The sequence below is a fragment of the Mobula hypostoma genome, chromosome 2, assembly GCF_963921235.1.
Source record: "Mobula hypostoma chromosome 2, sMobHyp1.1, whole genome shotgun sequence".
Lineage (NCBI taxonomy): Eukaryota > Metazoa > Chordata > Chondrichthyes > Myliobatiformes > Myliobatidae > Mobula > Mobula hypostoma.
Window position 1 is genome coordinate 103,087,590 of NC_086098.1, and position 15,426 is coordinate 103,103,015.

Sequence of the window (15,426 nt, forward strand, 5' to 3'; positions counted from 1 at the left end):
CCGCTGATTTCCCTCCTGGCACTTATCCTTGCAAGCGGAACAAGTGCTACACATGCCCTTACACTTCCTCCCTTACCACCATTCAGGGCCCCAGACAGTCCTTCCAGGTGAGGCGACACTTCACCTGTGAGTCGGCTGGGGTGATATACTGCGCCCGGTGGTCCCAATGTGGCCTTCTATATATTGGCGAGACCCAACGCAGACTGAGAGACCACTTTGTTGAACACCTATGCTCTGTCCGCCAGAGAAAGCAGGATCTCCCAGTGGCCACACATTTTAATTCCACATCCCATTCCCATTCTGACATGTCTATCCACGGCCTCCTCTACTGTAAAGATGAAGCCACACTCAGGTTGGAGGAACAACACCTTATATTCCGTCTGGGTAGCCTCCAACCTGATGGCATGAACATTGACTTCTCCAACTTCCGCTAATGCCCCACCCCCCCGTACCCCATCCGTTATTTATTTTTATACACACATTCTTTCTCTCACTCTCCTTTTTCTCCCTCTGTCCCTCTGACTATACCCCTTGCCCATCCTCTGGGGTTCTTCCCCCGCCCCCTTGTCTTTCTCCCCGGGCCTCCTGTTCCATGATCCTCTCACATCCCCTTTGCCAATCACCTGTCCAGCTCTTGGCTCCATCCCTCCCCCCCTCCTGTCTTCTCCTATCATTTTGGATCTCCCCCTCCCCCTCCCACTTTCAAATCTCTTACTAACTCTTCCTTCAGTTAGTCCTGATGAAGGGTCTCGGCCTGAAACGTCGACTGTACCTCTTCCTAGAGATGCTGCCTGGCCTGCTGCGTTCACCAGCAACTTTAATGTGTGTTACCTGGTCAGAAACTTGGGTTTGTCAAAGGCAAAAGCAGAATTACTGGGTTCTAGACCTCAAGGATGGAAGCTGCTGTCACTAAGTGCAAAGATTTCTGTGAAGGATTTTGATATTTGAGACAGATGCTTCCCAGAATATCTGATGGCAAGGTAAAGAAAGGTATTTTTGTTGTCCACAAATCAAACAGGTCATCAATGACAAGCAATTCGAAGAACTTCTAGTGGGACTGGAAAAACTCCGCTTGGAAGACATTGAAGGATATTGTTGAAAATTTTCTTGGCAATTACAGAGTAAGAAACTAAGTGCAGCTGGTAGACAGGATGCTTCAAGCAGACTGAACCATGAAGTGCAAAATGTCACTAAAGATTCATTTTCTGCATTCCCATTTAGACTTCTTCCCTGCACACCTAGGGGCTGTAAATGACAAGCATGGTGAAAGGTTTCACCAGGACATTGTGGCCATGGCGAAACGGTATCAGGGCAACTGGAATCCATCAATGCTAGCTGATTATTGTTGGACACTTTAGCAAGAAGCCACAGACACTAAGTACAAATGAAAGTAATCAACAAAACATTTTTGGCTTCGTCAAACTTTTGCAAAGCGTCAGCACCGTTAGGCAATTAAATGCATTATATTCAATAAAAGTTAATTTCTTGCTTCTCCAAATTCTTACATGATACAAGTAGTTTGAAATTATATTTGTGTTCAGCTTCAACAGGTATAGCATAACTACAAAATAAATTCTGAGGAGGCAACACTTTCAAAAAAAAAAAAATTCCTGTCCAGTGGAATGAAGAGGAATTAAGAGGGAAGAAGGTGCTTCCAAATTTATAGCAGAGATAAAAAAGATGGCGGAAATTAAAGTAAGCACCAGCACCAGACGTGGTACAATCTAGGAATGTGAAAAAAGTACAAGAGGAAATCATGAGGGGACTCACAATAATCCTCCAATAGGCTTTGGATACAGGATTAGTGCCTGTGATATTGAGAGTAGTGAATGTCCAAAAAAGAAAAGCTCAGCCCAGCTACTACACACCAGTCAGTTTATCCTCAGTGATGTGAGAAAGCATTTAAGAAACATTCATCTGATACAGAATTAATAGTCACCTGGAAGAAAACAGATCAATAAAAGAATGTTCACATGGATTGAAGGGCAAATGTGTTTGGCTGATTTAATAGAATTTTTTGATGATGCGAATAGATAGAGTTGTTCAGAGAAATACAGAAGATGTCATAGACACTGTTCTGCATAGGACTTTGAGAAGGTTCCACAGAACAGGCTCATCACCAAAATTAATTGAAAATAAAGTTAGCAAAGTCACAGACAAGAGTGGGTCTTGGTGAATGGATGTTTCTCAGCTTGAGGAAGTTAAGAGTTCTGAGGACTTCCGGTAGCGCTCATGGAGTGAAGTCGCGTTCTTGACTCGCTCCATTACCTCTGAGTTTTTTTTTCTATGATCAGCTATACTTTAATTAACCATTAAGGTATTAACTCTTACAATACTTTGAATTAAATTGAACTCTCTGATAACTGGATGGAACTTAGATCTGCTATGTCTAAGAACGGGAAAGACGGCAAGGATGGTAAACCTCCGGTTAAACCGAAAGGCATGGATTTTCCTCCGACTGAATCACCGGTGACTTTGAAAGCTATATCGGAGTTAATTCAGAGGGAAATTTCAACCTCTGTTAGGGAGATGATTCGTATGGAAATTGCAGGTTCTGTTATGGACCTGATTCATACGGAGATCTCAATTAATCTCCAGAAAATTGCCGATTCAATCGATAAGATGCAAACATCCATTGCGGAACATCAGTCGGCTATATCTGATCTTCAAAAATCTGCGCAACAAAGTGAGCTTAAGATGGGGAAAATCGAAGAAATAATTAATGTAATGAAGAAGAAACTTGACTTTCTGACTTTTAAAAACTCTGACTTGGAATCTAGGATGCGTCGGCAGAATTTACGAATGATTGGGGTGCGTGAAGCTGTTGAATCTAACAACCCCATGAAGTTTTTTTCTCAACTTTTAAAAGATGCATTCCCTACTGTATTTCCTGACCAACCACCGCTACTGGATCGTGTTCACAGAATCCCATCACACTTGTCTAGGTCAGATAGACCTAGGCATGTTATTTTACGTTTTCATTACTTTCAAGATAAGGAGAGACTGTTTCGATTCGCTCGATCTAAAGGTTTTATTGATTTTTCGGATCTTAAGTTCTGATTCGTGGAAGATTTCAGTAAACCAATCTGGGACCAACGGGTTCGCTACAGATCTGTGATGTCGGAATTCTATAAGATGGATTTAAGACCAGCGCTGCTGTACCCTGCACGTCTAAGGATTCGCATGTCAGATGGAGTCCTTCGTTTTTTTTGATTCTCCATCGGATGCCCAGAGTTATCTGGATTAATTGTCACCTTCAACATCTTAATTGCTATTTTTTTTAATTATCTCCGTTGATCGGAGGCTGTGAATTGGTTGGTTTTAACTTTTTCGTGCCCTATTTGGGCAGAAAAGTTTATTTTTTTGATTTCTTAATATGGTTGCTAAACTTTCTTTTTAACTGCGTCATTTCTTTCTTTTCCCAGGGGATTTTGGGTGGTTACTTCCTGTTTGTCATCTTACGTATTTCCTGTGTGGCCTTAAATTTTGTAGTTTTTTTAAAAAATTTTATTTTGTTTTGCTTTTTATAACTAGTTTATGTTAATAATCTTATTTTTTCTTGTTGTTTTTTTGTTTATTCATGGGTTTGGGGTTTATTGTGGTTTTTTTTAATATATATTTTCTGGCTTTTGTTCTGTTGTGTGTGTTTTTTAATTGAGTTACCTTTTTTTTTACTTTTTTACTGTTTTACAATTAGCTGATCTTTTTCATATTTATACCTTTTTTTTAGGGAGCGTATACCGGAAGTCATGGGGGTAGTTTTAGCGCTTGCTTCTTTCCGGCGGGTCTGCTTTAGATTTTGCCTTGGGGTCTTGGGGCGGTGGGTGGTGGGAGGGGCTTCACGTTTTAGTTTTTTTCTCTTTGGGCTATATACATTATTGAAGTACTGGTTGCGTCCTTTTTCCCGGTATCTTTTGTATGTTCTGTTTCCTCTCCGGGTTCGTGGGTCGAGCCTATCGTCAATCCCCCTCGATGTGGGTTGACTTTAGGATTTATGGAGTCTATTATTAATTTTGTCTCCTGGAATACTAACGGTCTTAATCATCCTATTAAAAGGAAAAAAGTTTTTAAAGTGTTCCGGAGACTTAAAGCACAAATTTTATTTTTACAAGAGACCCATGTACGGAGGGGGGACAGACTACGTTTTTTTAAATTCTGGAAGGGACAACAATTTCATTCGAACTCCAATGCTAAGATTCGAGGCGTCTCTATTTTTATAGATTCCTCAGTTACTTTTATACAACAGGATATTATTTCTGATCCGAATGGTAGATTTTTATTGGTTAGTGGTTTACTATTTAATAAAAAAGTAGTTTGGTTAATGTTTATGCTCCTAATATGGATTGTCCGGAATTTTATAAATCATTGTTTAATCAGTTTCCGAATTTGAACGAGTTTTCATTGATCTGGGGCGGAGATCTTAATACCTGTTTGTCTCCAGCTTTGGACCGTTCGGCTCCTTTACGGACCTTACCTAATAAATCTGCAACTTTGATTAACTTTTTCCTTTCTGATTCTGGGTCGACGGACATTTGGCGTTTTCTGCATCCTCAGGAAAAAGATTTTTCCTTCTTTTCACATGTTCATCATTCCTATTCAAGAATTGATTATTTTTTTATTGATTCTCGTCTTATTCCTTCAGTGATTAAATGTGATTATGATTCTATAACCATTTCGGATCATGCTCCACTTAAGCTTTCTATTAAAATTATGGCCAATATACAAAATAATAGACAATGGCGTTTTAATTCGCTGTTGCTTCAGGATTCGGACTTTGTTAACTTTATGAATGAACAGATTGAGCTTTTTTTTACAATTAATCATACAGAGGATATCTCGGTTAACACTCTTTGGGACACTTTTAAAGCCTATATTCGTGGTCAGATTATTTCGTATTCTGCTGCTTTGAGGAAGAAACAGAAGCAGGAGGAGATGGCAATTGTGGACAAGATTAAACAAATTGATAAGAAATATGTTATGGCTCCTTCTGAGGAGTTATACAAACAAAGAACTGAACTTCAAATGGAACACAGTTTATTAATATCGTCCTCGATTGTAAACCAATTAAAGATAACAAGAAGTGAATTTTATGTTCACAGTGACAAAATTGGCAAGCTGCTGGCTAATCAATTGAAATCTAATTATGTTAAATCTCAAATCAATCAGATTTATGACCAAAATGATCGATTGATACTGGATCATGTGGGGATTAATCAAACCTTTTGTGATTTTTATTCTTCTTTATATCAATCAGAGTCTCCTTGAGATTCTAAATATATGAATGATTTTTTAGATAAGTTAGACTTCCCTAAGATTTCACAGGATATGTCTTCTATATTAGATACTTCTATTACTATGGATGAGATTAAGAATGTTATTTTTTCTATGAATCTGGGGAAAGCTCCTGGCCCGGATGGGTTTACCGTTGAATTTTATAAATGTTTTGCTTCTTTATTGATCCCTTGGCTCTGTAGGGTCTTTGAGGCTTCTCTGAAACTTGGTAAACTTTCTGAATCTTTTAATAGAGCGTCAATTTCTTTAATACTAAAGAAGGATAAAGACCCTGCTCAATGTGCATCTTATAGACCAATATCTTTATTAAATGTTGATTCTAAAGTTTTTTCTAAGTTATTAGCAAATAGACTAGAAAAAGTACTTCCTTCTATTATTTCGGAAGACCAAACGGGTTTTATTAAAGGTCGTTACTCTTTTTATAATATTCGTACATTGTTAAATATTGTTTATACTCCCTCACAAAATGTTCCTGAGTGTGTTATTTCTTTAGACGCCGAGAAAGCTTTTGATAGAGTAGAATGGCCCTATTTATTTAAGGTGCTTGAAATGTTTAATTTTAGCTTGAAATTTATATCCTGGATTAAACTGTTATATCATTCCCCTGTAGCCTCGGTCCGTACTAACTCTTTAAACTCACCTTTTTTTCCTCTCTTTTGAGGTACTCGACAAGGCTGTCCTCTTAGTCCCCTATTATTTGATATTGCATTAGAACCTCTTGCAATTGCTATTCGAGAATCTTCAAATATTACTGGGATAACTCGGGGATTAAAGTCCCATAAATTATCACTCTATGCTGATGATTTACTGTTATATATTTCTAATCCTGAGAAATCCATTCCTGCTGTTTTAGAGTTATTAGCACAATTTGGTTTTTTTTCAGGTTATAAATTAAATCTTAGTAAGAGTGAACTCTTTCCGATTAATAAACATCTTCCCTTATATTATAAATTTCCATTTAAATTGATTGATAATTATTTTTCTTATCTTGGGATTAAAATTACTTGTAAATATAAAGATTTATTTAAGATTAACTTTTTACCATTAATAGACCATATTACTCAACTTTCATCTAAATGGTTTCCCTTATATTTAACTTTGATTGGTCGTATTAATGCAGTTAAGATGTTTTTTTTGCCAAAATTTTTATATGTGTTTCAGGCATTACCAATTTTTGTTCCAAAATCTTTCTTTGATAAAGTTGACTCTAAAATTTCTTCATTTATTTGGCAGAATAAGAATCCGAGACTGGGTAAAATACATTTACAGAAAGCTAAGAGAGATGGAGGTTTAGCATTACCTAACTTTAGATTCTATTATTGGGCTATTAATATTCGACATATGAAATTTTGGTTACTTGATCAGGATATACTATCTATTCCTAAATGGGTAGCATTGGAACTACAATCTGTTCAGGGTTATACACTTGGCTCTATTTTAGGCTCCTCTCTCCCTTTTGATTCGAAACGCCTTAAGCAGGTCTCTAACCCGATAGTTAAATATGCTTTGCGCATTTGGTTTCAATTCAGAAAATTTTTTGATCTTAATCAATTCGGGTTAGCGATTCCTATTTTAGGTAACATATTTTTTCCTCCCTCTTTTACGGATCGCGCTTTTCAAACCTGGAAGACTAAGGGTATTTTACGGTTTTTGGATTTATTTTTAGATGGTTCCCTTATGTCTTTTGAACAATTATCTAATAAATATAATTTATCAAGAATACATTTTTTTAGATATTTACAAGTTAGAAATTTCCTAAGTACTATACTTCCTTCCTTTCCAATGCTTCCTCCTACATATATTTTAGATTCGATAATTAACCTCAATCCACGTCAGAAAGGTGCATCGGCTATGATTTATAATATTATTATGAAACTTAGGAAAGCTCCATTTGATAAGATTAGGGTAGATTGGGAACAGGAATTGGGGCTCACCATTTCTGTGGATGATTGGGGGCAGATTTTACAATTAGTTAATACTTCCTCTATTTGTGCTAAACATTCCCTAATTCAATTTAAAGTGGTTCATAGAGCACATATGTCCAAAGATAAGTTAGCGCGTTTTTACTCGCATATTAATCCTTTTTGTGATAGATGTTTGGGGCAGATAGCCTCTTTAACTCATATGTTTTGGTCTTGTCCTACTTTGGAAACTTTTTGGAGAGATATTTTTAATATTATTTCTAAGGTATTAAATATAGATATCTCTCCTCACCCTATTACTTCTATCTTTGGACTTCCTAAAATTTCTAGTAATCTTTCCCCTTCAGCCCGTAGAATGATCGCATTTCTTACTTTAATGGCGAAAAGGTGTATTTTACAACATTGGAAAGAGCTTAATGCTCCAACTACTTTTTTTGGTTCTCTCAGACGATTTTATGTTTGAATCTGGAGAAAATTAGAAGCAACCTTTATGATTCTTCATTTAAATTTGAACAGATTTGGGGACCTTTTATTCGATACTTTCATTTAATGTAATACATACCCTTCTTGTTTTTTTTCCACTGTTTTTAAAGGAGGTCGGGATTGAGGACGTGATTTTAAGTTTAACTCTGTTTGGTTTCAAGTTAGCCCATTGCTTTGCTTTGCTTTTAGTTAGTTGCACGGTGGGGTTTTTTTGGGGGTTTTTTTTTTCTTTTTTTTTCCATTGATATATATATAAAATTTAGTATACTATTATGTTATCTTGGTTTTTTATGTTTAAATTACATTGTTTGTAGTATTTTTTTTGGTATTGATACCTTCTGGAATTCTATTATATTTTAACATTGTATTAATATTTATATGGTTTACCTTTTTGTATACTTATTCAATAAAAAGATTTAAAAAGAAAGAAAGAGTTCTACATCACTGAAATGGACATTTCAGTCTCACCCATACACATAGAATGCGACACCCATCGTCATTAGCTCCATTTCCCTGCAATAAGCCATATCCCTCAGTCTAGATATCTGTTTAAAAATACTTTAAATGCTGTAACAGTATCTACTTCTACTATTTCCTTTGGCAGCTCCACCATCCTCTGTGTGGAAACAGATTCCCCTCAGACCACCTTTAAATTTTCCCCTCAACTTAAATCCAGGGCCTCTAATTTTAGTTTCTTCCAATCCAGATTAAAAAAAACCCTCCTCTCTACCAAATCTATGACTCTCATAATTTTATACGCTTTCATCAGGTCACCACATTTCAGCCAATGTTCCAATGAGGATAAACACTGCCTATTCAACCTCTCCTCAAAGCTCTTCATTCCATTCTGGTAATTTTTTTTGCTTTCTAATGCAACCATATCCTTCCCGTAATGTGGTAAACAGAACCACAAACATTATTTCAGGTATGGCCTGACCAATATTTCATGCAGATACAAATTTACTTCCTAACTCATACTCAATGTCTTGAGCAAAGAAGGTGAGTATGCTGAATGTTTTCTTCATTACCCTAATCATGTGTATCACCACTTTCAGGGAGTTATGAACTTGCAACCCAAGATCTCTCTGTATATCGACATTTCTGAGGTCCCTGTTATTTACATGTTTGTGCTGTCAGCCAAGTTACTAACCAGTTCACCTATATTTGCAAAGTAATTTATATATGTGACAAACAACAATGGTCACAGCAAATATTTCTGCAGTATATCACTGAGAAAACATTCCTTGATCAGTACCCTCTATCTCCTATCACCAAGGCAATTATAGAACCTGTTTTCCAACACACCTTTGATCCCATTTGCCTTGGGCTTCTATACTTGCCTACCATGTGAAACTTTGTCAAAAATCTCAGTAAAGTTAATGTAAACCATATCTACCACATTGCTTTCATCAATTTACTTTGGATTTTAGAGACAGGATTTCCCCTGCACAAAACTATATCGACTCCTTGTTATAGTCTCCAGCTTTCCATGTGAACATAAATCCTATCCCTTGGAACTATTCTCCAATAACATCCCTTCTATTGTTACTTGTGAATAATAGCATTTCCGAAGAATCAGTGATAGGGATTTTTGCTTCTTTTGATCTTGGGCTGAAGTTTAGGTCATTAGTTATAAAACATATGTGCTGAACTTGTATAACAACCACTCTTCCAATCTCTACTTAAGAATTGTTTTCAATTCTAATCAAAGTTCAAGGTACATTTATTATCAAATTATGCATACCATATACAACCTTGAGAATCGTCTCCTTATGGGCAGCCACAAAACAATGAATCCCAATAGAACCAACTGGAAAAAGACCGTCAAACACCCAATGTGCAAAAAAAAATTGTGCAAACAATAAAAGCAAGCAAATAACATTCAGAACTGAAGTTCATGAAAGTGAGTCCACAGCCATGAAGCCAGTCGTTACCTCAGCCGATCCAGGAGTCAACTAGTTGCAGGCCACAGCCTCAACTTAGCGCAGAGATGAGTAAACCTTGCAAAACAGTGAGCTTAACACTGACCTGTCCTTCGCCTCAGGCCTCAACACCCTGACCTTTTTAGTCTGGCCCAGTACTTTAAATCAGCCAAATAGTGGGTTGTTCCTCACTCTTGGACCTGGGCCCTACTGCTTTGATAAGCTCTCAGGCACGGTACCTCCCTCAACTCAGCCAATACCTGACCTTTCCAATTTGGCCCAGTGCTTAATTCAGTCAAATATCAGCTTGTTCCTCATCCAAACCCTGCTGCCTTGAATCTGCCGCTTCGAATCACCTCCAAGTCCGCTTTGAAATGCGTCCAAGTCAGCTTCAGTGGTCCAACATTGCCTTGTTCCCTACTCTCGGGCCTGGGCCCTGCCACCTTGATTCCGCCCACACATGCCACACAACAAATATCTTGCACCTTCTATACTTCACACTGCAACAGACGGATCTGAAGCTCAGCTCTTAAAGGGAAGTTACAGGCCAGCGGTCATTTTTGAGAAAAGATTTGAGTAATAAAGTAGTTAATATTTGTGTTTGCTGCCAGCAAGTTATTGTAGTTCTTCACCAGTGCTATCTTAAACAGTACATACCTCTTAATTGCCTCATAATAGGAAGGATGTGAAGATATTAGGGATGAACAGAAAAAAAGTTATGGTGGACAGGTTTCAGACTAGAGACAAGTTTAAAAAGAAGAGACTTAATAGTGACAGGAGGAAAAATTTATTTCTTATAGTTGTGTGCTTGGAATGGAATGTACTGTCTGTAAATGTGATGGAGGATGATTCCATTGCGGCGTTCGAGGGAATTGGACAACAGATGGTGAATAAAAATGTGTAACGCAGTAGTGAAAAACCAGAGGTGAAACAAAAGAATTGCTTTGGTACAGGGTCAGTATGGACATGATGATTGAAATGGCCTCCTTATATTATGTAATCACCTTGTTATTCTATATACTTTATACTTTAATAAAATACATTGATTAGTTTTCATCAGGTGGCAAATTAAATCTCAGAAGAAGTCTCTCCAGACATTACTGCAACCTCCATTAGAATGCACAACAGAATCCATCAAATCTAGTAGCGTGAGCTGAGTGCACAATTTCTTAGATGAAAGCACAGTAAGCCAACTTGTACATTTCAAAACTAAAATTAGATGATTTTATGCATTCCTCGGCAACTAAACGTTGCTACAGTCTGCCCAGGGGATATATCTTTAAATAAGACCAGATTCAAAATTATATGGCAGCAATTATGCTTCCATATTCACAATTGGCAAATCAATTTCCTTCTGGATTTCTGGATTATTTACATATTCATTCACAGAAGGAACTGCATTATTTATGAGGCGTGAGTATGTTATACTCCACCAACTTTACTGGAAACCAAAGATCTGATCAACACCAGAATACGAACTAGGGTATTAGAGCAGTGAACTGCTACTGGCTGTGACCTAAACTGAGCAAAGATCTGAACAGCACAATGTTTACTGTAATGGACAAGTTAAGCTGGAAAAGTGAGAAGCCAAACATGTTAAGTCACAGAGAGTGCGAAGGGTGGAGAGATAAGTGGGAATGCTTGTGAGATTCTTTTTGCCAGTCTGTGTAACAGTAAGATCACAGACAGCATAGTTTCCCAGAGTTTCCTGTTCTCCATCATGGAGGTACGAGACAACAGTAAACAGGATCAATCACAGACCCTTACCAGCAGTTGTTTTCAGCTCCATGAGACTGGATAGAACCTGACCTGCTGGAAATATCCAACACTATGCTTTTGGCAGCCAACATATTTAGTAGGACTCAATGAGGAAGGGCACTATTACCCTCATCAGCAAGCAGCAAAGGGGAAAAAGGGAGGACAACATGAATTGGAGACACATTTCACTGTTGAATGTGGATGACAAGATCCTGTATTAGGCCATTGCTAACTGGGTGAAGTCTGCTTCAGGACAGGAGATCCACCCAGACCAAACCTGTGCAGTACCTGGAAGAATAGTCTTATGCAGCTCAGGAATACCATTGGACACATACAGGACAGAAGTGTGAATGCCTGCCTGGTAAGTTTTGATCAGGAGAAAATCAAAATGGTTTTTTGGGAGGAAATCAGAAATCGAATCCAACATCTCAACACAGATATCCATACTGCAGTCCAAATCAATGGGTGAGGGATAGCTCCCTTGTCAATTCTAAAGTCAGGCAGGGTTGTCCACTCTCCCCTGCTCTGTGTGCTTTGCCAGAAGTATCAGGAAGGATGAGGTCATAAGAGGAGTGGCATTGCCAGGCAGTAGAGGGACGCAAATTGAAACCTTCCTCTACATGGGTGACATCAACATCTTCTGCTTGGATCCAAAGTCAGTTCACAGATTGACCAGCATCAGCAACCAGTTTGACTTGGGACTAGTGGAGGAAGGCAGAGTCAACCACAAGAAAGGCAAACCATACTTTTCAGTAACTGGCCCTACCATTCAAGAGTCCTCCTTACTATCAGGTCTGACTACTTGAAGGTGCTCGAAATCTGATTCAGAGGGGTTGAGGCAAATGACAAGAATTGGCCAGAGCAGATTAGGAAAGGCAAACTAAAACTGGGTCTGTGGAAGGTTTGTGGAAATGGCATTCTCTATCAATACTAGGAAGAACTTAGACACCAGGTGTGATGTACTCTCAGGGCTGTTGTAATTTGCTTTTCTGTCTTGGTAATCACCTTGAAAGTTTTCCAGTTTATCTGGGGGCCAAGAGGCAGTGAGTTCAATGGGTCACGATGCACAAGTCCCCCGAGAACAGGGGCAAAAGTGCCCTCATCCTGCTGACCCCTTTTTGTGTGTGGCTGGATCAGGCAGTGTGTGGACCCAATGTACACAGGCAACAAGTGTCACTACATGCTGATATTCTACTTGTCCCTGATGTTGTAGAAGATAGGCCTAGCCCCTTTACCACGTAACATCCCTGTCAGCTGGATGTTACTGCACCAACTGTCCTTTGTGGATGAGTACTTCCAAATAAACACTTTTTAAACACATGGCCATCAGGCAGTGATCAGTGTGAAACATACGGCAGACACCACAAGACAGTTAAGAGGCTAAATCATCTGGCAGAATGCCTCATAGTCTGATCTGACCAACAAACACCAAGGCCTTGTTTGGCTAGTGGTGGCAGGGCCTCTCCCAGTTAGTCTTCCTTGACAATTGACAAATCACCCCAACGTACTGTACCCTGCCCTCTGAATGACTCTCATCTCTTTGTAGACTTTGAATTTGGTAAAAAGGTATGGAGAAGGATGCGAAGATCTGAGTTCTGGTTCATATCCGGTCAAGATGATGCCTGTGTACAACGCCCCCATGGTCAATATCTTCCAGGTAGATCACAAAACTGCTTATTTCACTTCTTTTACATTTGTTTTTCAACTTAAATGTGTTTCTGTAACTGTTAGAGCCTGTGAATTAAAGTTTGGAGATTGATTGAGTGAACCAGCGCTTTGCAGTCTCCAAGATTTTGGGAAGCAAGCACAATGCAGTTCGAACATTGAGGCAAAGAAACTTCGAGGTGGGGCACGAGCCGATGTTCAACTCCATTTCGCCAATTAAAGCACCCACTATTCACTGATCAAAACATCAAGGAAAACTGAAACATTGAGGTGAATGTGCAAAGGTGCCAACTACCTGCCTTTTGATCATTGATGGGATCCCTCTGCTGCCAGAGAGGGAGACTGTGTGGCAGCTCACTGTGCTCCGGGGGTAGGCCGAGGTTCTGTGTATATGGATTTGGACTATGGACTATTCTGTTCTTATATTTTTATATTCTATGCTTTTGCCCATTCTTTCTCGCTGCCCTTTTGTGCAGGGGGAATGGGCTGGGGGGTGGGGTAGATGCTCTTGTTGTGTTTTCTGCAGGGGAGGGGAATTCGGGAGGTCAGTGTTGTTACATTTTGTCAAGTATTTTTGAACAGTGGATTTGGGGGCTGATGTTTTTGTTGTATTTTTTGTGGTGGGAGGTGGGTTTGCTGTTTCTCTCTGAACTGACTTCCACGGTTTTCTTTGTTTCACGGCTATCTGGAGAAGATGAATCTCCAGTTGTATACTGCATATCAGCAGCTGTATAACAAAGGACTCTCTGATCTACAGGTCATTCTCAAGGACACACACTAAGACAGACTCATGTGCTGCTGGAAAGTCAACAGTTCAATGAAAGACACCCTTTGGTCTGACCAAAACTAACTGGTCTTCCAGGGTCTGTGGGGAAGGACACAATCTAGACTTCTTCTGCTACTGCACATGGAGGGAAGCTCCTCAAATAACAAAGACGGCATATCAATCCAGGGACCACATGAGTAGCAACAGCGCTGTTTTTTCAAGTTTACGCTGTAGGTCACTCGTCTGAGTGCTACTGGTACCATGTAACCCAGTACTACCTGTCCCATGGTCGGGTGGTCGGCAACTAAACTGGCTGCCCCACCGAGGGTGGCTAGACACCCTGCAGGATGAAAAATGAGACCTGTTAAAGGGCGGATGAACCCTCTTGTAGGATCAACAGCCACCTAGTAAGCACGTGCTGTGAAGCGCAGAAAGGGCATCCCTTGCATCGAAGCTTGGCCTGGCGATTCACTGCAACAGAACATCGCCCAGCCGTCTTGGACCCCACCATGCCACTGGATCCGGGAGGGGATGTCAAAAGGGTGGGTCTGGACCTGTGCAAACCCCCACTCACCTAAAATCCATTCATGCACACGCTGTTCCTTTCTGAGGAGTGGGGTATAAACCCCACTGACTGAAAGGAACCATCATCATCCTATGGGATGGATAGCCAGAGAGAGTGAGATAGAATGTAATGACCATGAATGTAAATTTTTTTTGCGCTGCTTCTTCCTTGGCGTAAGTTTGTTTTTGAAATAAAGGATGTCTGTGATAGGTGGCGACCAAAGTTGTCAATTAGTTTTAAAAAAAGGCAGTTGGAACAAAATGACAGAGGGAAAGGTTCAAACATGATCTGAAAGAAACGGCTCTACTCTAAATCTATGGAGAAAAGAAAAGGGATTTCCTGAAATTGTTCAATTCATTTAAGTCCATTGATTGTAACCTGTCAGTCTGAAACACAAGTTACTTAAGCTTATGATAAACTTCACAGGGGCAATATTGGAGGCCAGTGGCCAAAGAATAGCAAGTGAATGGGAGCTCAGGTTCACCGTCATAGACTGAACGTGGCTAATTAAACTATAGTGTATTGTATACTGAACTAAAAAAAAATCAAAATTATACAACAAGTAGCGGAGGAAGACTAAGGAAAAAATAAACTCCAGCTCTTATTTTCAGGTAAATGCAGCACAAACAATAATTGTGTACTGGACAACATTGAAGTAAAGCTGATTACAAAATACAATCACAATAAGGGAAAAAGCGATGAGATCAGAGACACGTTTCATTTTGTGAAAGAAAACAGCAAGTAATGAAGTCAGATATGCAAAACATTCCACAGCAATTTATTCTGGAAGCTAGAAATGTAAAATAATAACCAAAAATGATGGAAATACTTCATTGGTTCTGCAGCACATGTGGAGAGATTTAAATCAAATTTCAGAGCATGGTGACAATTGTTTAGAATAATGTGCAGGCAGATAAGCTGATATGAAAAATTGCATGCAATGATATGCTATAAAAGCAGGGATGGGTCTATGTTTTAATTATAAAGCTCTAGTTTACCAGATGAACTGTTAAGCCATTCCCCAAACAGCTAAATTTACAACAAAATAATTCT

The 15,426-nt window shown here is 39.0% G+C and overlaps 1 protein-coding gene across 5 annotated transcripts in view; it reads right to left on the reverse strand.

The window, feature by feature from the left end:
- Nucleotides 1-15,426, reverse strand: part of cep162 (centrosomal protein 162) — a 137,795-nt gene that overhangs the window by 65,045 nt on the left and 57,324 nt on the right. The gene's annotated exons all lie outside the window — the stretch shown is intronic.